This window comes from Lissotriton vulgaris, chromosome 6 (genome assembly GCF_964263255.1).
Source record: "Lissotriton vulgaris chromosome 6, aLisVul1.2, whole genome shotgun sequence".
Lineage (NCBI taxonomy): Eukaryota > Metazoa > Chordata > Amphibia > Caudata > Salamandridae > Lissotriton > Lissotriton vulgaris.
Genome location: NC_141694.1, coordinates 459339300 through 459347267, shown reverse-complemented (window position 1 = coordinate 459347267; position 7968 = coordinate 459339300).

Sequence of the window (7968 nt, the reverse complement as noted above, 5' to 3'; positions counted from 1 at the left end):
CGCTACCCCGTGCAAATCGGAAAAAAATAAAAAAACATTTTTGCCCCGCGGGACCCTTTATGGCCCCCACATCAAACCTAGGGGGTCAGGAGGGGTCTACCCTGCCCCTTTTGGTCATTTCCTCCTTTGTTTTTGCCACCTCTTGTGTCTCGATCCTACCGAGACACAAGATGGCGGCTGCTCCGGACTGTTTGGAATGTTGACAGACAACCGAGAGCCAATCAGCTTTACTGGGGCGCGCTTATAGATATATATATTTTTTTAACCTAAATTAGTCAAAATCCACTGGAGCACATATCTTGAGACATAGCAAAGGCACATCGGGCTACCAGTCCCTACAATTTTGCCAAGTTTGGTAGAAATCTGGGGCAGTGATGTGTAAAATGACCTTTCAGCTCCGGATACCTGCATTGTCTGGAGTTTTTTATTAATGTTGGGAGGGTGGGCTTGATAACATGTCCTTGTAAATTCCCATAGAAGCCTATGTTCTGATGTTAACATGGGCTTCTATGGGAAATAACAAGGCCGTATTTTGATGCTCATTATCTCCGTTTTATCGGTTGTTTCTTGCCAATAAAATGGCGATAATTTTAACACCGGTGGTTGATGATATGCAGTTAAGTTTACTGGTAAAAAAAAAAGAGGAATTGGCCATATTATCAAGAAAAGGCGATACATTATCGCTGTTTTTATCGGCAGGATACTGTCGATAAAGTGGAGATAATGGGCTTGATAATATATCCTTGTGAATTGCCATAGAAGCTCATGTTGACACTAGAACCTGGGCTGCTATGGGAATTTACAAGGGCCTATTATCAAGCCCATTAACGGCGCTTTATAAGTAGTTTTCTGCTGATAAAAGTGGCGATAATGTATCACCCTTTAGTGATGATATGGCACTGACGGGCGTATTATCAAGGATCAGTGTTAAAATTATCGTTGTTCTGTGGGTATGAAAGTGGCCATAAAACGTCGAAAATGGTTTTAATAATACGCCTTTGTTAATTCTCATAGAAGCCCATGTGCTTGTGTTAACATGGGCTTCTTTGGGAATTAACAAGGGCCTATTATGAAGCCCATTATCGCCGGTTTATCGGCAGTCATTGGTGATAAAAGCGGTGGTAATGTATCGCATTTTGTTGATAATTTGCCCCTTCATTTCTATTACAGTATGTATAACTTTCCTTTTTTTGTGTAGCAGCTGTACTCTCTACGCATGTGCAGCCTCGTTTCGAAGACCACGTTTTTTTCTTTTTCTTCAAGTTAAAACAAACAAAGATTTCTTTATTTCATGTATTACATTTGACGCTTTGTTTTCTCGGGTCGTGTGTGTCATCCGCTGCTGTAAATTTGTAATATATTAATATTTTATCTAGAATTATTTGGAACGTAGTGCCGAGGCGTCAAACGTTGATCACATACTTCGTCCACCGCCATTTTAGTAGTTTTTCACTGTTGTTTTTATTACATCTGTTACTTTTATTTTATCGTCCTCCTATTTTCTTTGTGATCGACAAGATTTTGAGGCACAGACACCACAGTGTTTGTCCTTAAACTCTGATGTTATCAGACTTGGTCACACGTATACCTAAAATTTGAAGGAGGTAAGTCACAGGCATTACAACGAGTGTTCGTCAACAGAAAGACATAATTAAGATTATCGCCACTTTTAGCAGCAGGACAACTGCTGATAAAGTGGCGATAAAGGGCTTAACAATATGCCCTTGTGAGTTCCCATAATAGCCCAAGTTAACATCAGAACCTGGGCTGGTATGGGAATATCCAAGGCCCTATTATCAAGCCCATTATCGCCGCCTTATCGGAATTTTTGCTGCCGATAAAAGCGGCGATAATGTATCGCCTTTTGATGATAATATGTGACTTTGTTCTGTGTCCTGCATCGCATTTTGCGATGCACGGCGCAGGATACGAAATTCATTTAAATAATGTAATTGTTTACTTACCTGCAATCATCCATATTCTGCTGTTTATAACCCCCCACCCTGCCCCTTCCCCGCCCCATTTGCTAAGCATGATAAATAATAAAAAAAGTATATATTGTAAAATTGTCACCTGTGGAAGATACAAAAAAACACAGCTACTAGATATATTTTACAACACAAAATAATTTGTAAAATATTTCATTTGCTTTTTTGCTGTTCTCAGAATATATTGAATTTCACTACAAACAGTGAGTTCAATAGTTCTCATCACATAACAGCGGGCAAAAAAAGACAATCCATAAGGATATCTTATAAAAACCCAGGCAACATTGTCAATAACAATATAGAACATGGAAATAAAACTTATCTTAAATGTTTTTTTCTAAGAGCAATGTCTTACGTAATATAAGATATCTCAAGCATTCATAAAATAACAATCTGATTAATTTTGGTACACTGTAAATAATGTTACTTACAAGTAGATGCTGAGAAAATATACAGCAAAAAGTCCTTAATGGTTTTGCACACTTTTCCTTACGGCCAAATAGTATGTATCAAGTCCTTTGTTTGGAAGTTGTTCAATAGTAATTCTGAACGTTTGCCTCCCAGGCTTCTGTTTGAAAACCACTGACATCATCTACAGGTCCCCCAGGACTCATCCATCAGTTCAACGCTGTTCATCATCTACATGGCCACCCTAAGACAAGTAGGCCACCATCACAACTTCAACAACATCTATTACACAAAGAACACCCAGCTCATCCTCTTCGTCACCAAGAAGCCTCATACCACCAAAAGGAACCTCGACGACACAATGAAGGAAGTCACCAACTACATAAAGAGCAGCACTGTAAACACAAAGTGGCAAAATATGAAGGTACTCATCCTCAGACCCACTACATCAGCCTCAGATAACTGTTGCTACCTGACTACAGTGTGAAGAGCACCAACACCTACTAACCATATGCACAACATTGGATTCAACCTCAACTGCTCCCTCTCCATGTGTAAGCAAGTCTACACCGTGTCCTCGTACTGGTATAACACCCTCCACATGCTCTGCAACATTTACAAGTGGATCCTAACCAAAAGAAGAACAGTGACGCAGGCCCTCATCAGCAGCAGACTACACTGTGATAAAACACTCTACACATGAGTTCTAACCAAACACCTACAACAACTACAACAAATCCAAAAGACCACTACCTGACTGATCATCAATGTGCCAGGCTACACCCACATCACCCACCACTTGATACACCTACACTGCCTCAGTATCAAGAAAAGGATCACCTTAAGCTCGTCACTCTCACTTACAAAATACTCTACAACACCAGACTAATCTACCTTAACAGCACTAATCCTAAAAGGCATATTTTGATCTTAAAATGTTGTCTTAGGTAAGAATTTGGTAACTCTTTGGGCAAACGTTGCTTAAAAACGAATTGAGTATCATTACACTGTACCCAACCTTTACGACATTTTAAATAAACAATGTAATGTCCAGATGTGCTAGAAGGTCCATCATGAAAAATAATAGCAACAGCTATAAAAGTTTTTCCTGATATTGAACATTGACCAGCTACAAAATGTTTAATTAAAGTTTTCAATTTTGTTCCATCAGTTCTACAACGTTGCAGCATTAAAATAACATACTGTCCATATGTTTGTATAAATAATGTTGATGACATTTCTGATTTACATTGGCTACACGCCATGTTTCGACTTGCTCCTCTAATTGGATTGTTAAAAGACACTTATTCACAGTCAGGTAAAGTCAAATATATGAATCTCTCAGTGTCTATATTAGTGCTACATGTAAACAAACTATTTCGACAGTCATGATTTCATTTATAAGGAAGGCCAAAAAGGTTTTCAACATTCCTGACAATCTTGCTGAATATTATGACTAAATTTAGTATTTTACTTTTATCACTAGTACATTTCTCATAAACAGAATTCAACAATGAACAGAATCTTTTGTCCCGATTTTCTACAATTTGCTGTTGGAAACTTTGAAGAAAAAAAAACAACATTAACAACTACATTAGCATAGCAGTTGACACCACAACTATTTTCAAATCGATAACCAACATTCTCTTTAACTCTGTCCTTTGTCTTTTTGCTTGGAGGCTCAACTTCATCTTGTTTTTTTTCTTTCTCTACAGTTTCAGAACTGATATTCTCAAATCTTCTTTTTCTACCTACCACACGCTTTTCAATCACTGGATATTGTCCTAAATTGGGTGCATATGCTCTTCTTAACCTATTATACTATTTCACAAAGTTTGTGTCTGCAGAAACATTTGTCTCATCAAAATCAATCAAGTACAATCCGGATAAAGTTCTGACTCGAGACAAAGCAACATATGCCATACCTTCTTTAAGCATGGTACTTCCAATATTCACTAAAGCACAATCTACACTTAAACCTTGAGATTTATGAATGGTCACCGAATATGCTAAACAAACAGGAAACTGTTTTCTGCAGACATACAAATCTTTTACAAGCAAAAAATGAACTGCAAAACGACTAACTGGTTGTACTTCAGCAATTTCATCAAATTTGATTTTCAAAAATTCAATACCAGCTCTGTTTACATAATTAACAAAATCAACAACTTTACCATTACTAAACCTTTTTACACATCCAAATTATGTCGCAAAATTACTCTACAATTTACACATGCATACAAATTCTTTTCAAAACCAGCAGTTTTACTTATCGATTTCTCTAAAGAATCCAATTTCCTCTTCAACTTTTCACTCAAAATAATACTGATTCTCTCATGTTCTATTTTGTCAATTGCTTCCAATTATATAATTTCTTCAATTTCCAACTTTAACATTTCTTCATTGAATATGGAACATTCAAGCAGTTTTGGCATTAAGCAGATTATGGATTTGTTTTCAGCAATTCTCATGTAGATTTCCTCTGGGACAATATTTGCATTTGGAAACAAATTGGAAAGTAATCGTGTCTAACTCCAGGGACTGCAACAGTAGGGAAGGGGTTGGATAGCGTAGAGGTTAAAATTAATAATCCCACACCAGTGAGTGCAACAGTAAGGAAAGTGTTGGATAGCGTAGGGGTTAAAATTACTATTCCCACTCCAAGGAGTGCAACAGTAGGGAAAATGTTGAACAGCGTAGAGGTAAACATTACTATTCCCACTCCAGTGAGTGCAACAATAGAGAAAGTGTTGGATAGCATAGGGGTTAAAATTACTCTTTCCACTCCAGGAAGTGCAACAACAGGGAAAGTGTTGGATAGCGTAGAGTTAAAAATTACCATTCCCACTCCAGGGAGTGCAACAGTAGGGAATGTGTTGGATAGCGTAGGGGTTAAAATGACTATTTCCATGCCGGTGAGTGCAAAAGTAGGGAAAGTGTTGGATAGAGTAGGGGTTGACATGACTATTCTCACTCCATGGACCGCAACAGTAGGGAAAGTGTTAGATAGCGTAGGGGTTAAAATTCCTAATCCCACACCAGTGAGTGCAACAGTAGGGAAAGAGTTGGATAGTATAGGGATGAAAATTACTATTCCCACTCGAGTGAGTGCATGCAGTAGGGAAAGTTTGGATAGCATAGGGGTTAAAATTACGCTTTCCAATCCAGGTAGTGCAACAGTAGGGAAAGTGTTGGATAGCGGAGACATAAATATTACTATTCCCACTCCAGGGAGTCCAACAGTAGGGAAAGTGTTGGTGGATAGCGTAGGGGTTAAAATTACTATTCCCTTTCCAGATAGTGCAACAGTAGGGAAAGTGTTGGATAGCATTGGGGTAAAAATTACTATTCCCACCCCAGTGAGTGCAAAAGTAGGGAAAGTGTTGGAAAGCGTAGAGGTAAACATTACTATTCCCACTCCACTGAGTGTAACAGTAGGGAAAGAATTGGATAGTGCAGGGATTAAAATCACTATTCCCACTTCAGGGAATGCAACAGTAGGGAAAGTGTTGGATAGCGAAGGGATTTAAAGTACTATTCCCAAGCCAGTGAGTGCAACAGTAGGGAAAGTGTTGGATAGCGTAGGGGTTAAAATGACTATTTCCACTCCAGGGAGTGCAACAGTAGGGAAACTGTTGGATAGCGTAACAGTAAAAAATACTATTCCCACTCCAGTAAGTGCAGCAGTAGGGAAAGTGTTGGATAGCATAGGGGTTAAAATTACTATTCCCACTCCAGGGAGTGCAACAGTAGGGAAAGTGTTGGATAGTGTAGGGATGAAAATTACCATTCCCACTCGAGTGAGTGCATGTAGTAGGGAAAGTATTGGATAGCATAGGGGTTAAAATTACTCTTTCCACTCCAGGTAGTGCAACAGTAGGGAAAGTGTTGGATAGCGTAGACGTAAATATTACTATTCCCACTCCAGGGAGTGCAACAGTAGGGAAAGTGTTGGATAGCGTGGGGGTTAAAAATACTATTCCCCAACCAGTGAGTGCAAAATTAGGGAACGTGTTCGATACTGTAGGGGTTAAAATGACTATTCCCACTCCAGGGAGTGCAACAGTAGGGAAAGTGTTGAATAAAGTAGGGGTTAAAATTACTATTCCCACGCCAATGAGTGCAACAGTAGGGAAAGTGTTGGATAGCATAGGGGTTAAAATTACTACTTCCACTCCAGGAAGTGCAACAGTAGGGAAAATGTTGGATAGCGTGGGGGTTAAAATTACTATTCCCCAACAAGTGAGTGCAAAAGTAGGGAACGTGTTGGATACTGTAGGGGTTAAAATGACTATTCCCACTCCAGGGAGTGCAACAGTAGGGAAAGTGTTCGATAGCGTATAGGTAGAAATGACTATTCCCACATCAGTGAATGCAACAGTAGGGAAAGTGTTGGATAGCGTAGGTGGTAAAATTACTATTTCCACTCCAAGGAGTGCAACAGTAGGGAAACTGTTGGATAGCCTAACAGTAACAAATACTATTCCCACTCCAGTGAGTGCATGCAGTAGGGAAAGTTTGGATAGCATAGGGGTTAAAATTACGCTTTCCAATCCAGGTAGTGCAACAGTAGGGAAAGTGTTGGATAGCGGAGACGTAAATATTACTATTCCCACTCCAGGGAGTCCAACAGTAGGGAAAGTGTTGGTGGATAGCGTAGGGGTTAAAATTACTATTCCCTTTCCAGATAGTGCAACAGTAGGGAAAGTGTTGGATAGCATTGGGGTAAAAATTACTTTTCCCACCCCAAGGAGTGCAAAAGTAGGGAAAGTGTTGGATAGCGTAGAGGTAAACATTACTATTCCCACTCCACTGAGTGTAACAGTAGGGAAAGAATTGGATAGTGCAGGGATTAAAATCACTATTCCCACTTCAGGGAATGCAACAGTAGGGAAAGTGTTGGATAGCGAAGGGATTTAAAGTACTATTCCCAAGCCAGTGAGTGCAACAGTAGGGAAAGTGTTGGATAGCGTAGGGGTTAAAATGACTATTTCCACTCCAGGGAGTGCAACAGTAGGGAAACTGTTGGATAGCGTAACAGTAAAAAATACTATTCCCACTCCAGTAAGTGCAGCAGTAGGGAAAGTGTTGGATAGCATAGGGGTTAAATTACTATTCCCACTCCAGGGAGTGCAACAGTAGGGAAAGTGTTGGATAGTATAGGGATGAAAATTACCATTCCCACTCGAGTGAGTGCATGTAGTAGGGAAAGTATTGGATAGCATAGGGGTTAAAATTACTCTTTCCACTCCAGGTAGTGCAACAGTAGGGAAAGTGTTGGATAGCGTAGACGTAAATATTACTATTCCCACTCCAGGGAGTGCAACAGTAGGGAAAGTGTTGGATAGCGTGGGGGTTAAAATTACTATTCCCCAACCAGTGAGTGCAAAATTAGGGAACGTGTTCGATACTGTAGGGGTTAAAATGACTATTCCCACTCCAGGGAGTGCAACAGTAGGGAAAGTGTTGAATAAAGTAGGGGTTAAAATTACTATTCCCACGCCAATGAGTGCAACAGTAGGGAAAGTGTTGGATAGCATAGGGGTTAAAATTACTACTTCCACTCCAGGAA